This window comes from Arachis hypogaea, chromosome 10 (assembly GCF_003086295.3).
Source record: "Arachis hypogaea cultivar Tifrunner chromosome 10, arahy.Tifrunner.gnm2.J5K5, whole genome shotgun sequence".
NCBI lineage: Eukaryota > Viridiplantae > Streptophyta > Magnoliopsida > Fabales > Fabaceae > Arachis > Arachis hypogaea.
In genome coordinates, this window is record NC_092045.1 from 63083487 (window position 1) to 63100053 (window position 16567).

General features: G+C 40.9%; 2 non-coding genes across 2 annotated transcripts; both read left to right on the plus strand.

The window, feature by feature from the left end:
• Positions 1–8223: 8223 nt before the first annotated feature.
• LOC112718727 (small nucleolar RNA R71) lies at positions 8224–8331 on the plus strand. The gene has a single exon (XR_003161053.1). It is a non-coding gene; the product is annotated as a small nucleolar RNA R71 (small nucleolar RNA).
• A 7616-nt stretch (positions 8332–15947) lies between these two features.
• Positions 15948–16055, plus strand: LOC112719318 (small nucleolar RNA R71). The gene has a single exon (XR_003161624.1). It is a non-coding gene; the product is annotated as a small nucleolar RNA R71 (small nucleolar RNA).
• The last annotated feature ends 512 nt before the right edge of the window (positions 16056–16567 follow it).

Consider the following 16567-nt stretch of genomic DNA (forward strand, 5'->3'; position numbering starts at 1 on the left):
ATTAAGCATTTTCCTTGTGTTTTTGTTAAGCCCACTAACTGTTTGATATTTTGTTTCACTAACCCCAATTTCACTCTAGTTCTAGAGTGTCTCACTTGTGATTTTGGTTTTGTTTGTGTATGTCAGGAGCTAGTAGACGTAATATTGAGGACGAGAGAATCCTCCGAAGGATAAGGAGAGCAGAAAGAGGAAAGTTCATAGTTGGTGAAGAAGGGTCAGAGGAATCAGAGGGAGAAGATCAAGTCATGGAGGATGAGATGCAAAATCCTCCTGGAGGGGTCAACAATAATGGTGGACAAGCTAGAAGGGTGTTATCCTCGTATACTATCCCTGACCCAAGACATTGTGGGAGCAGTATTGCTACACCAAATGTTCAGGCCAATAACTTTGAGTTAAAACCTCAGCTCATCACTTTGGTACAGAACAATTGCTCTTATGGAGGGGGACCTCTTGAAGACCCAAATCAACATCTCTCTGTTTTTCTGAGGATATGCAATACAGTGAAGACAAATGGAGTGCATCCAGATGTCTACAAGTTGTTGCTATTTCCATTCTCTTTGAGGGATAAAGCCACTCAATGGCTAGAATCATTCCCCAAGGAAAGCCTCAATGATTGGAATGAAGTAATGAGCAAATTTCTAGCAAAGTTCTACCCACCTCAAAAGATCATCAAGTTGAAGACAGAGGTTCAAACTTTTAGGCAAATGGAAGGGGAGTCATTGTATGAAGCCTGGGAAAGATATAAAGCACTAATGAGAAGATGTCCCCCTGACATGTTTAGTGATTGGGTTAAGCTCCAAAACTTCTATGAAGGCTTAAGTTTCGAAGCAAGGAAGGGACTAGATTACTCATCAGGAGGATCACTCAACATGATGAAAACTGCCGAGGAGGCCCAAGACCTCATTGAGATTGTGGCAAACAATCAATATTATTACTCATCAGAGAGGCAGCATAATCCGACCCCAAAGAAAGGTGTAATGGAGCTTGAAGGTGTTGATGCTATCTTGGCACAAAATAAGTTAATGCACCAACAAATCCAACAACAAATGGAGATGATAACAAAGAGAATGGATGGTTTGCAACTTGCAGCAGTGAACACAACAACTCAACCATTGCTTGAATGGAACCAAGGTGAAGGGACCAATGTTGAACAACCACAAGAACAAGTTCAATACATGCAGAATACTTCAAATTCTCAGGATGAATTTCATGGTGATACATACAACCCATCTTGGAAAAATCATCCCAATCTAAAGTGGGGTGAAAACCATTGGCAAAAGAATAGCAACCACAATCAAACCCGTAACCCAAACAACCAAAATCACCATGCCAACAACACTAACCAATATAGAAAAACACAAAACACATATCAACCACCCCATCATAACTCACAAACTCACCAAAATAACTTCTCTGCACCATCATCCAACTCACAAAATTACCACACTAATCCACCCAACAACTTCCAACAACAATCAACCCCCATCATACCCCCAATTGACCATCATGAAACTAGAATCTCAAGTCTTGAAGCAACCTTGCAAGAACTTGCTCAAACCACTCAAGCCTTAGCTAAGGGACAAAAGGAACATGAGGCCACCATGAAGAGTATTGAGCGACAAGTGGGACAATTAGCCAAACAAGCTGAACGGTCAACCAATGTTCTTCCAAGATACGATACCAACAAGAGACACAGACAATGGAGGAGTGTAAAGCAATCACCCTGAGAAGTGGGAAGAAAGTGGAGACAGAAGCCATTACTCAGGAAGAGCACATCAAAGAAGGCTTAAAAGAAGAGGTGAAGGAACAAAAGCAGGAGCAAGAAACCTATACACAAAGTGATAAATTAGCTAAGAAGGAGGTAGTGAAAGCATACCAACCAATGCTCCCATACCCTCAAAGGTTTAAAGAAGAGAACAAAGAGAAGCAATATTCCAAATTCTTGGAAATATTCAAGACACTACACATCAACATCCCCTTCATTGAAGCACTTGAACAGATGCCCCTATATGCTAAGTTCATGAAGGAATTGTTGACAAAGAAAAGATCCTTGAAAGAGGGACAAACGGTTATGATGACCAGGGAGTGTAGTGCCATCATCCAGAAAAAGTTGCCAAAGAAGATGAAAGACCCAGGGAGCTTTCACATCCCCTGCACAATAGGCAACATGATGATTGAGAGAGCATTTTGTGATCTTGGTGCAAGCATAAATCTGATGCCTCTATCTTTGATGAGGAAGCTTCAGATTCATGAATTGAAACCTACAAAGATAGCCCTTCAAATGGCGGATAAATCTATTCAGCAAGCACTCGGGGTTGTAGAGAATGTATTAGTAAAGGTGGACAAATTTTTCCTCCCAGTTGACTTTGTCATCCTAGACATAGAGGAAGATGACAACACTCCCATTATTCTAGGGAGGCCCTTTTTAGCTACTGCCAGGGCATTGATAGATGTCGAAAAAGGAGAATTAATGCTAAGGGTGCATGATGAGCATATAGTGTTCCATGTGTTCAAGAATTTGCAAGACTCTACCCAAGAGGAAGAGTGTATGAAGATTGATTCCATAGATCCAAACTTGAAAGAGGCACCCGGTGAGGCACTTCCAAGCTCATGCTGGAAAGAAAATGAAGAAGTGGAGGTGCTGCAACAAGCTCAAAGAATAGAGGAGAAGCTGCAATCAAAGTCAGCATTTAAGATTCATAGCAAGGGCCGTCCAAAAATTGAGACCCCAAAACCTGGACTATCTCCTGGAAAAGAAGAGAGTCCCAAGAAGAAAATGCCAAGAGGATGGAGAAACAAGAAAATCTCCACTGAAGACTTCTCACCAGGGGATAAAGTGATGCTAACTTACCAACCAATAGAGACATCTCCACACTTTTCTGGATACTACACAGTGAACAAAATCCTCTCACTTGAACATGTGGAAATCATCAAGAATGATACTGGAAGGAAGCTCACGGTGAGAGGGGAAGGATTAAGGCACTATGATCATCATCCGCCCTAAAGAGGGACAACCGTCAAGCTAATGACGATAAAAAAGCGCTTGTTGGGAGGCAACCCAACCAAAGGTAGTCTTCTTTTCTTAGTTAATTCAATAAAAGAGTTAAGTATATTTATCTGCATTGCAAGGAGCTAAGTTTGGTATTACACACCAACAGAATTCAAAGGTGAATGTGAGGTGCTAAGTTTGGTGTTCCACCAAAAAGTTTCATTAAATACACATTTTAACCCTTTGCATGATTAGTCACTAGCTCCAAACAATCAGAAAAACTACTTAACAATTGCTACTTTTAATTTAGACTTTGTTTCCTTAATAGAAGCACGTGATGTTTCTTACATGTATTCATTCCACTGCATATAAACGTAAGCAAGGAACTAAGTTTGGTGTCCCCACACCAACTTATGTCTAGAAGATCACAAGCATACATGCATGCTAACCATCTCTCAAGTGCTTGGGGACAAGCAACTTTCAAAGTTCATTGTAGGCGATCACTTCAATCTTGAAAAGGATCAAGCATCATCAACCAAAGAGACAAAGAGGGATATAAAGACCAACAATGATGATGATAAGGAGTAAAGCAAGTAAACTCCAAAAGGTTGTATTGTTGAGTGATTGTCTTGTATTCAAACTACTATGATTGAAAGTGATATTGTACCCCTGTTTGTCTGCTTAGTATAACTTCTTTGTAGTTCAATAACTAAGATGTTTGATATATCATAACACCACTCTTGAAATTGCTTGCACTCAATACCTATGAAAATGCAAACAGAGAACATTTCTTTGAAAAGAATGATTAAGGAGTCAAAAATCTATTTTGAGGCAAGCAAAAGATTAAGAGAAGTGGTGGTTCTAGTTGTATGATTGTGTATTGAGGTTGCATGCTTGTGAAAACTTGCATGGGAGCTCATAGGCAGGAAATAGAGTTCAAAGAAGTATTATGGAGATTCTCAAACACTTATTGATCCAAGAAGCAGCAAAAAAAAAAAAAAAACAAAAGAACATGGCAAAAGGCTCTGAGCATCAATTACTAGGAAGAAAAAGAAGGAAATGATAACTCAAAGAGTTACTATCCTAGTTAAATGCTTGTGGTAGAATTGTGTCAAAGAGAGAGGCTTGAGCAAGTAAATCCTAAGGGGTGTTTCAACACCTAATACCTTAAAACCAACTGGTTTGGGAGTATTGATTGAAAGCTTATCTAAAGAGCCGCTTTGAGACATGACACTTAGAGTCAAGGCCAAGACACATAAACAATGAGCTGTTTCAAGGTGATTACCTATAAAGAGATTTCCATGATATCATTTGAATGAAAGTCCTAAGATCTAAGACTTCCAAAATGTAAGGACTGATAAGCACTGGGACCCTTGCATGAACACTTAATTCAGAGTTCACGCCACTATCACTTAATCACTTCACTCACCAAGGTATTACAAGCTATTCCTCAACTCATTCCAATTAAAAGAAATCTTTGTGCATAGTTCTTTTCTTGCTTGAGGACAAGCAAGGTTTAAGTTTGGTGTTGTGATGCATTTGCATCTTTGCTATATTAGCTAGTTAGTTTAAGTAGTTTTAGCTTAATTTCATTCACTTTCTTTGAAATAAACAAGCATTTGTGTGAGTTTTCTCTCCATGCATTCATGAACCAAGAACTAGGTGGAATTTGGCCATATTTGTGCAAAGAATTCAAGGAGTTGACAAATGAATTAGCATGAATGAATCTCTTGAAAATTGTTGCATAGAATGGCAAAACTTTGAAGCAAATTCTTTGGTTAATGATAGGTAATGAAGCAAGAAGGTCATGGAGCAAGAATTGGAGCAAGAAGCCTTGAGAATACATCAAGCTTGGCAAGGAGGCAGAGGACTTGCACGTTGCCAACTTGGAGAAAAGGTGAGTTGTTGAAGGCAACGCCAAGGCAGCCCTGGAGAGTGAACAAAGAGGAGTTGCACGTTGCCAACTTGCACTTCAACTAGAGTGTTCATCAACAACGTCCAACAATGTAAGGCAGCCCTGGAGAAGCACATTTGGGCGTTGCCAACTTGGAGAAAGGGGTGAGTGTTTGATGGCAACGCAGGCAAGCAAGGAATTAGGCCAGGGAGGAGCTCGAGGGCGTTGCCAACGTGGGAATGAAGAAGCGTTATTCAAAACAACGCTGAATAGAAGACTTGGCCCAGGAAAGGGTGTGATGCACGTTGCCAACGCCAAGTTCTGAAGGCGTGGTCCTTGGCAACGTAGCAAGCAAAGCTTGATGCTAGGAGAATGAAGTTAGCACGTTGCTAACTTGAAATTATAAGGGCGTGTGTAGCAACAACGCAGCAACCCTGGCAGCCTGACCTTGCTCTCTTCCATGGAGTATATCTTGAGTTGTAGACCTTCAAATGATGCACTCTCAACGGCATTGAAAAGTAGACATCCAGAGCTTTCCAACCATATATCATAGTATGGGGTTGACATTCGTTTAAAGCTTCAAAATCGTGCTTCATTTAGAGGTTCAGAATCTGAGGGCGTTGGCAACTTGGAAATACAAAGGCGTTTTTGCCAAAAACGCCTGCGATTTTAGCAGCCTGACCATGTTATCTTCAATGGAGCATAACTTGAGCTACAGAGATCCAAATTGAGTGATTCCAGTTGCGTTGGAAAGCTGACATTCAGAGCTTTCCAACCATATATAATAGTCCATAGTGAAGCATGAAATGGAAGCTTGAATCAGAGTCATCTTTAGGTCCCAAAAACAAGAAAATGAGGTTGAAATTTGAGGAAGGGGTGCCAACCAAGTTGCCAACGCCAGGAAGGGGTGCCAACCAAGTTGCCAACGCCAGGAAGGGGTGCCAACCACGTTGCCAACGCCAGGAAGGGTGCCAACCACGTTGCCAACGCCAGGAAGGTTGCCAACCACGTTGCTAACTTGGAAATACAAAGGCGTTGTTGCCAAAAACGCCTGCGATTTTAGCAGCCTGACCATGTCCCCTTCAATGGAAGATATCTTGAGCTACAGAGATCCAAATTGAGTGCTTCCAGTTGCGTTGGAAAGCTAACATTCAGAGCTTTCCAACCATATATAATAGTCTATGGTGGAGCACAAAATTGAAGCCAAATCAGAGTCATCTTTAGGAGCCAAAAACAAGAACATGAAGTGAAATTTCAAGAAGGCTAGAAGGTAGCCCATGAGGAAGCACGGGCACGTTGCCAACGTGCTAGCAAGGAGGCGTGTTTTGCAACAACGCCAGCCTCAAGTCTCTGCCTTGGGAGGTTAGGCACGGGCACGTTGCCAACTTGGGAGTATAGGTGCGTTTTTGGCAACAACTTGGCAGCTTGACCTTACCTTCTTTGAGGAAGCATAACTTGAGCTAGGAAAGTCCAAATGAGGTGATTCCAGTGGCATTGGAAAGAAGACATCAAGAGCTTTCCAATGATGTATAATGGTCCATATTGAAGCAGAGGATTGACACCCAAATTCTGAGCTACATTTAGCATGAAAGTAGAGGAAGAGCAAGTTGTTAGCAACAACTTGGGCTAGCAACGCCCAAGCCTTGAAAGTTCACTCCCAGGAAATTGTGATGCACGTTGCCAACGTGCATTAAGGCCAGCGTTATTGACAAAAAACGCCAAGCCATTGGGCCAGAAGCATGATGAATGAATTCTTCCTTTCCAAGTCTAGCAATACTTCTTCCAATTGAGCCAAGAATTCAACAAAGAGGAAGCCCATATTGCTAAGCCAATTGAAGATATTTGAAAGAGTTTTGGGACTAGTATAAATAGAGATTGAGTTTGTACTTTGAGGGCACTTTTACACACTTTTTGACACTTAGAACTTTTTCATACCTTTAGCACTTTTACTTGTTAGCACTTCCGGGAGGATACCCGGAGAGCACTTTTGGGGTTCTTCTTGGAACTTCTCTTCTTCATTTTCTTAATCTTTAAGCATTTCATTATTCTTCTTCATCTTTCTTTGCAATTTAGTTTAATTTTGATTTATGGCAATTGTTGTTGAAATTGGAGCAATGACTCACTAAACCCCACTTTCATTAGGGGGAGGAGCTCTGTTTGTTGGAATGAATTGGTGACCCATCTTCTCCTCCTCAATTCTAGTGGTTGATCTAAAGAGGGAACTCTTGCTCTTCAAAGATTCAACCACCATCGAGAGAGGGGTTAATCTATATGAATTATGTGGTGAATTTGAGGAATGAGCCACATAATTCAGTTTAGAGTTCATCCTTTCATGATTTCTTTAATCAATATACCTTGGTTAGTATGTGAGATGTAACTCTCCTTGGTTGAGATTATAGGAATTGTGTGGCTGGATTAGATTTGAGCTTCATCTCTTCTCATGAACAATTAGATCACGAGAGTGGCAATTGGTTATGTTGAGAGAGATTGAATCACCAAGAGATTGGGATTCAATCACCCACTTGCCATGGATCTATACCCATGATTGAGGAAGATTTGACTAACATCAATTCATGAAAACTAGCATCTCTGATTCCTAATGATCCTCTCTATCATTAATTCTCATTTCTTTTGCTCTTAGTGCTTGAATACCCACTACCCAATTCCCTTTCACATTCTTGCAATTTATTATTCTTGTCATTTACATTCTGTTCTTTATTTTCTTGCAATTTACTTTTGATGTCATTTAAGTTTCTTGCAATTTAAGTTTCCGTTATTTACTTTCACTTTATTTCTCTCTTCTAGTTCTTTACATTCTTTGCCATTTAAATTCTTGCAATTATGTTCAAAAATCAAAATGCTCATGAAATCAAAACTATGTTTGCTTGACTAAATCTACCATTTAACTAAAGTTGCTTAATCTACCAATCTTCGTGGGATCGACCTCACTCTTTGTGAGTTTTATTACTTGATACGACCCGGTATACTTGCCGGTTATACGTGAAATATCAATTTTTACGTATCAACTGCCTGGTGCAGCTTGCATTCCAGACAGACTTTGAGAGATCATATTGACTTGCTGAGTCAATATTTTGTTCTGAGCCAATATGGCATTCAGAGTATCAATCTCAAGAACCCCTTTCTTCTGATTCGTCCCATTGTTCACAGGATTCCTTTCAGAAGTGTACATGAATTAGTTATTTGCAACTATTTCAATGAGCTCTTGAGCTTCTGCAGGCGTCTTCTTTAGATGAAGAGATCCTCCAGCAAAGCTGTCCAATGACATTTTGGACAGTTCAGACAGACCATCATAGAAGATACCTATGATGTTCCATTCAAAAAGCATGTCAGAGGGACACTTTCTGATCAATTGCTTGTATCTTTCCCAAGCTTCATAGAGGGATTCACCTTCCTTCTGTCTGAAGGTTTGTACTTCCACTCTAAGCTTACTCAATTTTTGAGGTGGAAAAACCTTTGCCAAGAAGGCATTGACTAGCTTTTCCCAAGATTTCAGGCTTTCTTTAGGTTGTGAGTCCAACCATATCCTAGCTTTGTCTCTTACAGCAAAAGGAAATAGCATAAGTCTGTAGACCTTAGGGTCAACCCCATTGGTCTTGACAGTGTCATAGATTTGCAAGAATTCAGCTAAAAACTGATGAGGATCTTCCAATGAAAGTCCATATAACTTGCAATTCTGTTGCATTAGAGAAACTAATTGAGGCTTAAGCTCAAAGTTGTTTGCTCCAATGGCAGGGATAGACATGTTTCTCCTATAGAAGTCGGGAGTAGGTGCAGTAAAGTCACTCAGCACCTTCCCTGCATTGTTGGCATTATTGTTGTTTTCGGCAGCCATGGGTTCTTCTTCTTTGAAGATTTCTGTTAGGTCCTCTACAGAGAGTTGTGCTTTAGCTTCTCTTAGCTTTCGCTTCAAGGTCCTTTCAGGTTCAAGGTCAGCCTTAACAAGAATGCTTTTGTCTTTGCTCCTGCTCATATGAAAGAGAAGAGAACAAGAAAATATGGAATCCTCTATGTCACAGTATAGAGATTCCTTGAGATGTCAGAGGAAAAGAAGAATAGAAGGAAGAGGTAGAAGAATTCGAACTTATCTAGAAAGACAGAATTCGAATTGTGCATTGAGGAGGAGTGTTAGTCCATAAATAGAAGGATGTGAGAAGAAGGAAGAAGTTTTCGAATATAAATTAAAAATATTTTAAAAATATTTTGAAAAAATACTAATTGATTTTCGAAAACTAAGAGTGGAAAAGAAATCAAGTGATTTTTGAAAAAGATTTTGAAATTAGAAATCAAAAAGATATGATTGAAAACTATTTTGAAAAAGATGTGATTAAAAATATATGATTTGAAAAACAATTTAAAAAGATTTTATTTTTAAAATTAATGACTTGGCTAACAAGAAATTTAAAAGATATGATTCAGACATTAAACCTTTCTCAACAGAAAAGGTAACATAATTGAGATGTTGAATCAAATCATTAATTGTTAGCAAGTATTTTTGAAAATGGAAAGAAATTGATTTTGAAAATATATGATTGAAAAGATATGATTTGAAAAAGATTTGATTTTGAAAAATTATGAAAACTTGAAAAAAAATTTGAGTTAAAAACAAAATCTTCCCTCTTGTGCCATTCTGGCGTTAAACGCCCAGAATGGTATCCATTCTAGCATTTAACGCCCAAAACTCACCCCTTTTAGGCGTTAAACGCCCAGCCAGGCACCCTGGCTGGCGTTTAAACGCCAGTTTTCCTTCTTCACTGGGCGTTTTGAATGCCCAGTGGTGCGCGAAATTGTGAACAATACTTTTCACAACTCTCATAATCCCCGGTCATGAACCCCAAAAACTTGGTGTTCAATACCATGGCATTACACAACTTCGCACAACTAACCAGCAAGTGCACTGGGTCGTCCAAGTAATAAACCTTACGCGAGTAAGGGTCGATCCCACGGAGATTCTTAGTATGAAGCAAGCTATGGTCATCTTGTAAATCTTAGTCAGGCAAACTCAAATGGATATGGTGATGAACGCATAAAAACATAAAGATAGAGATAGAGATACTTATGTAATTCATTGGTAGGAACTTCAGATAAGCGCATGAAGATGCCTTCCCTTCCGTCTCTCTGCTTTCCTACTGTCTTCATCCAATCCTTCTTACTCCTTTCCATGGCAAGCTTATGTAGGGTTTCACCGTTGTCAGCGGCTACCTCCCATCCTCTCAGTGAAAATGTTCCTATGCTCTGTCACAGCATGGCTAATCATCTGTCGATTCTCGGTCAGGCCGGAATAGAATCCAGCGATTCTTTTGCGTCTGTCACTAACGTCCCGCCTGCTAGGAGTTTGAAGCACGTCACAGTCATTCAATCATTGAATCCTACTCAGAATACCACAGACAAGGTTAGACCTTCCGGATTCTCTTGAATGCCGCCATCAGTTCTAGCCTATACCACGAAGACTCTGATCTCACGGAATGGTTGGCTCGGTTGTCAGGCGATCAACCATGCATCGTGCAATCAGGAATCCAAGAGATATTCACCCAATCGAAAGTAGAACGGAGGTGGTTGTCAGTCACACGTTCATAGGTGAGAATGATGATGAGTGTCACGGATCATCACATTCATCAAGTTGAAGAACAAGTGATATCTTAGAACAAGAACAAGCGGAATTGAATGGAAGAACAATAGTAATTGCATTAATACTCGAGGTACAGCAGAGTTCCACACCTTAATCTATGGTGTGTAGAAACTCCACCGTTGAAAATACATAAGTATAAGGTCTAGGCATGGCCGTGAGGCCAGCCTCCCAATGTTCTAAGAACTAGACGTCCAAAGATGATCTAGAGATCTAGAGTGATCAAAAGATGAAAATACAATAGTAAAAGGTCCTACTTATAGAGAACTAGTAGCCTAGGGTGTACAGAGATGAGTAAATGACATAAAAATCCACTTCCGGGCCCACTTGGTGTGTGCTTGGGCTGAGCATTGAAGCATTTTCGTGTAGAGACTCCTCTTGGAGTTAAACGCCAGCTTTAGTGCCAGTTTGGGCGTTTAACTCCCATTTGGGTGCCAGTTCCAGCGTTTAACGCTGGGATTTCTGAGGGTGACTTTCAACGCCGGTTTGGGCCATCAAATCTTGGGCAAAGTATGGACTATCATATATTGCTGGAAAGCCCAGGATGTCTACTTTCCAACGCCGTTGAGAGCGCGCCAATTGGGCTTCTGTAGCTCCAGAAAATCCACTTCGAGTGCAGGGAGGTCAGAATCCAACAACATCTGCAGTCCTTTTTAGTCTCTGAATCAGATTTTTGCTCAGGTCCCTCAATTTCAGCCAGAAAATACCTGAAATCACAGAAAAACACACAAACTCATAGTAAAGTCCAGAAAAGTGAATTTTAACTAAAAACTAATAAAAATATACTAAAAACTAACTAGATCATACTAAAAACATACTAAAAACAATGCCAAAAAGCGTACAAATTATCCGCTCATCATAACACCAAACTTAAATTGTTGCTTGTCCTCAAGCAACTGAAAATCAAATAAGATAAAAAGAAGAGAATATGCAATGAATTCCAAAAACATCTATGAAGATCAGTATTAATCAGATGAGCGGGGCTTTTAGCTTTTTGCCTCTGAACAGTTTTGGCATCTCACTCTATCCTTTGAAATTCAGAATGATTGGCTTCTTTAGGAACTTAGAATCTAGATAGTGTTATTGATTCTCCTAGTAGAGTATGATGATTCCTGAACATAGCTACTTATTGAGTCTTGGCTGTGGCCCAAAGCACTCTGTCTTCCAGTATTACCACCGGATACATACATGCCACAGACACATAATTGGGTGAACCTTTTCAGATTGTGACTCAGCTTTGCTAGAGTCCCCAACTAGAGGTGTCCAGGGTTCTTAAGCACACTCTTATTGCCTTGGATCACAACTTTATTTCTCCTTTTCTTTTTCTCTTTTTTTTTCGAAATTTTTTTTGAATAGAAATGCTTTTTCTTGCTTCAAGAATCATTTTAATGATTTTTCAGATCCTCAGTAACATGTCTCCTTTTTCATCATTCTTTCAAGAGCCAACATTCATGAACCACAAATTCAAGATACATATGCACTGTTTAAGCATACATTCAGAAAACAAAAATATTGCCACCACATCAAAATAATTAAACTGTTATAAAATTCAAAATTCATGCAATTATTTCCTTTTCAATTAAGCACGTTTGTATTCAAGAAAGGTGATGGATTCATAGGACATTCATAACCTTAAGGCATAGACACTAAGACACTAATGATCACAAGACACAAACATGGATAAACATAAGCACATAAAATTCGAAAAATAGAAGAATAAAGAACAAGGAAATCAAGGAACGGGTCCACCTTAGTGATGGCGGCTCTTTCTTCCTCTTGAAGATCCTATGGAGTGCTTGAGCTCCTTAATGTCTCTTCCTTGTCTTTGTTGCTCCTCCCTCATGATTCTTTGATCTTCTCTAATTTCATGGAGGATGATGGAGTGTTCTTGGTGCTCCACCCTTAGTTGTCCCATGTTGGAACTCAATTCTCCTAGGGAGGTGTTCAGTTGCTCCCAATAGTTTTGTGGAGGAAAGTGCATCCCTTGAGGAATCTCAGGGATCTCATGATGAGTGGGGTCTCTTGTGTGCTCCATCCTCTTCTTAGTGATGGGCTTGTCCTCATCAATAGGGATGTCTCCCTCTATGTCAACTCCAACTGAATAACAGAGGTGACAGATGAGATGAGGAAAGGCTAACCTTGCCAAGGTAGAGGACTTGTCCGCCACCTTATAGAGTTCTTGGGCTATAACCTCATGGACCTCTATTTCTTCTCCAATCATGATAGCCCGGTCTATGGTAACTTCGGACCGGTTGCTAGTGGGAATGATTGAGCGTTGTATAAACTCTAACCATCCTCTAGCCACGGGTTTGAGGTCATGCCTTCTCAATTGAACCGGCTTCCCTCTTGAATCTCTCTTCCATTGGGCGCCCTCTTCCCATATGACTGTGAGGACTTGGTCCAACCTTTGATCAAAGTTGACCCTTCTAGTGTAAGGATGTTCATCTCCTTGCATCATAGGCAAATTGAATGCCAACCTTACACTTTCCGAACTAAAATCCAAGTATTTCCCCCGAACCATAGTAAGATAATTCTTTGGATCCGGGTTCACACTTTGGTCATGGTTCTTGGTGATCGATGCATTGGCATAGAACTCTTGAACCATCAAGATTCCGACTTGTTGAATGGGGTTGGTAAGAACTTCCCAACCTCTTCTTCGGATCTCATGTCGGATCTCTGGATATTCACCCGTTTTGAGTGAAAAAGGGACCTCGGGGATCACCTTCTTCAAGGCCACAACTTCATAGAAATGGTCTTGATGCACCCTTGAGATGAATCTATCCATCTCCCATGACTCGGAGGTGAAAGCTTTTGCCTTCCCTTTCCTCTTTCTAGAGGGTTCTCCGGCCTTGGATGCCATAAATGGTTATGGAAAAACAAAAAGCAATGCGTTTACCACACCAAACTTAAAAGGTTTGCTCGTCCTCGAGCAAATTAAGAAAGAAGAGAGTAGAAGAAGAAGAAATGAAGGAGATGGGAATGGCTTTTGTTTTCCGCCAAGAAGGGGAAGAAGTGTTGTTTAGGTTGTGTGAAAATGAAGGAGGGAAGATGGGTTTATATAGGAGATGGGGAAGGGTAGGTTCGGCCATTTGAGGGTGGGAAAGTGGTTTGAATTTGAATGGTGAGGTAGGTGGGGTTTTATGAAGGATGGATGTGAGTGGTGAAGAGAAAGATGGGATTTGATAGGTGAAGGGTTTTTGGGGAAGAGGTGTTGAGGTGATTGGTGAATGGGTGAAGAAGAGAGAGAGTGTGGTAGGGTAGGTGGGGATCCTGTGGGGTCCACAGATCCTGAGGTGTCAAGGAAATGTCATCCCTGCACCAAATGGCAAGCAAAATCTCGTTTTGTGCCAATTCTGGCGTTAAACGCCGGGCTGGTGCCCATTTCTGGCGTTTAACGCCAGCTTCTTGCCCATTTCTGGCGTTTAACGCCAGTCTGGTGCCCCTTTCTGGCGTTAAACGCCCAGAATGGTGCCAGACTGGGCGTTAAACGCCCAACAGCTAACCTCACTGGCGTTTAAACGCTAGTGGGTGCGTCCTCCAGGGTGTGCTGTTTTTCTTCCTGTTTTTCATTCTGTTTTTGCTTTTTTCATTAATTTTGTGACTTCTCATGATCATCAACCTACAAAAAAGATAAAATAACAAAAGAAAAATATGTAAAATATAACATTGGGTTGCCTCCCAACAAGCGCTTCTTTAATGTCAGTAGCTTGACAGAGGGCTCTCATGGAGCCTCAGAAATGCTCAGAATCATGTTGGAACCTCCCAACACCAAACTTAGAGTTTGAATGTGGGGGTTCAACACCAAACTTAGAGTTTGGTTGCGGCCTCCCAACACCAAACTTAGAGTTTGACTGTGGGGGCTCTGTTTGGCACTGTTTTGAGGGAAGCTCTTCATGCTTCCTCTCCATGATGACAGAGGGATATCCTTGGGCCTTAAACACCAAGGATTCTTCATTCACTTGAATGATCAACTCTCCTCTATCAACATCAATCACAGCCCTTGCTGTGACTAGGAAGGGTCTGCCAAGGATGATGGATTCATCCATACACTTCCTAGTCTCTAGGACTATGAAATTAGTAGGGATGTAATGGTCTTCAACTTTAACCAGAACATCCTCTACAAGTCCATGGGCTTGTTTTCTTGAGTTGTCTGCCATCTCTAGTGAGATTTTTGCAGCTTGTACCTCAGAGATCCCTAACTTCTCCATTACAGAGAGATGCATGAGGTTTACACTTGACCCTAAGTCACACAAGGCCTTCTTGAAGGTCATGGTGCCTATGGTACAAGGTATTGAAAACTTCCCAGGATCCTGTCTCTTTTAAGGCAGTTTCTGCCTAGACAAGTCATCCAGTTCTTTGGTGAGCAAAGGGGGTTCATCCTCCCAAGTCTCATTTCCAAATAACTTGTCATTTAGCTTCATGATTGCTCCAAGGTATTTAGCAACTTGCTCCTCAGTGACATACTCATCCTCTTCAGAGGAAGAATACTCATCAGAGCTCATGAACGGTAGAAGTAAGTCCAATGGAATCTCTATGGTCTCAGTTTGAGCCTCAGATTCCCATGGTTCCTCATTGGGGAACTCATTGGAGGCCAGTGGACGCCCAGTGAGGCCTTCCTCAGTGGCGTTCACTGCCTCTTCCTGCTCCCAAAATTCGGCCATGTTGATGGCCTTGCACTCTCCTTTTGGATTTTCTTCTGTATTGCTTGGAAGAGTACTAGGAGGGAGTTCAGTAATTTTCTTGCTCAGCTGACCCACTTGTCCCTCCAAATTTCTAATGGAGGACCTTGTTTCAGTCATGAAACTTTGAGTGGTTTTGATCAGATCAGAGACCATGGTTGCTAAGTCAGAGGTATTCTGCTTAGAACTCTCTGTCTGTTGCTGAGAAGATGATGGAAAAGGCTTGCTATTGCTAAACCTGTTTCTTCCACCATTATTGTTATTGAAACCTTGTTGAGGTCTCTGTTGATCCTTCCATGAAAGATTTGGATGATTCCTCCATGAAGGATTATAGGTGTTTCCATAGGGTTCTCCCATGTAATTCACCTCTTCCATTGAAGGGTTCTCAGGATCATAGGCTTCTTCCTCAGATGAAGCCTCCTTAGTACTGCTTGGTGCATTTTGCACTCCAGACAGACTTTGAGAAATCATATTGACTTGTTGAGTCAATATTTTATTCTGAGCCAATATGGCATTCAGAGTGTCAATCTCAAGAACTCCTTTCTTCTGACTAGTCCCATTGTTCACAGGATTTCTTTCAGAAGTGTACATGAATTGGTTATTTGCAACCATTTCAATCAGTTCTTGAGCTTCAGTAGGCGTCTTCTTCAGATGAAGAGATCCTCCTGAAGAGCTATCCAAAGACATCTTGGATAGTTCAGAGAGACCATCATAGAAAATACCTATGATGCTCCATTCAGAAAGCATATCAGAAGGACACTTTCTGATTAATTGTTTGTATCTTTCCCAAGCTTCATAGAGGGATTCTCCTTCCTTCTGTCTGAAGGTTTCGACTTCCACTCTAAGCTTACTCAATTTTTGAGGTGGAAATAACTTTGCCAAGAAGGCATTGACTAGCTTTTCCCAAGAGTCCAGGCTTTCTTTAGGTTGAGAATCCAACCATGTTCTAGCTCTGTCCCTTACAGCAAAAGGGAATAGCATAAGTCTGTAGACCTCAGGGTCAACCCCATTAGTCTTGACAGTATCACAGATTTGCAAGAATTCAGCTAAAAACTGATGAGGATCTTCCGATGGAAGTCCATGGAACTTGCAATTCTGTTGCATTAGAGAAACTAATTGAGGCTTAAGCTCAAAGTTGTTTGCTCTAATGGTAGGGATAGAGATGCTTCTCCCATAGAAGTCGGGAGTAGGTGCAGTAAAGTCACCCAGCACCTTCCTTGCATTGTTGGCATTGTTGTTGTTTTCGGCTGCCATGAGTTCTTCTTCCTTGAAGAATTCGGTTAGGTCCTCTAAAGAGAGTTGTGCTTTGGCTTCTCTTAGCTTTCTCTTCAAGGTCCTTTCAGGTTCAGGGTCAGCCTCAA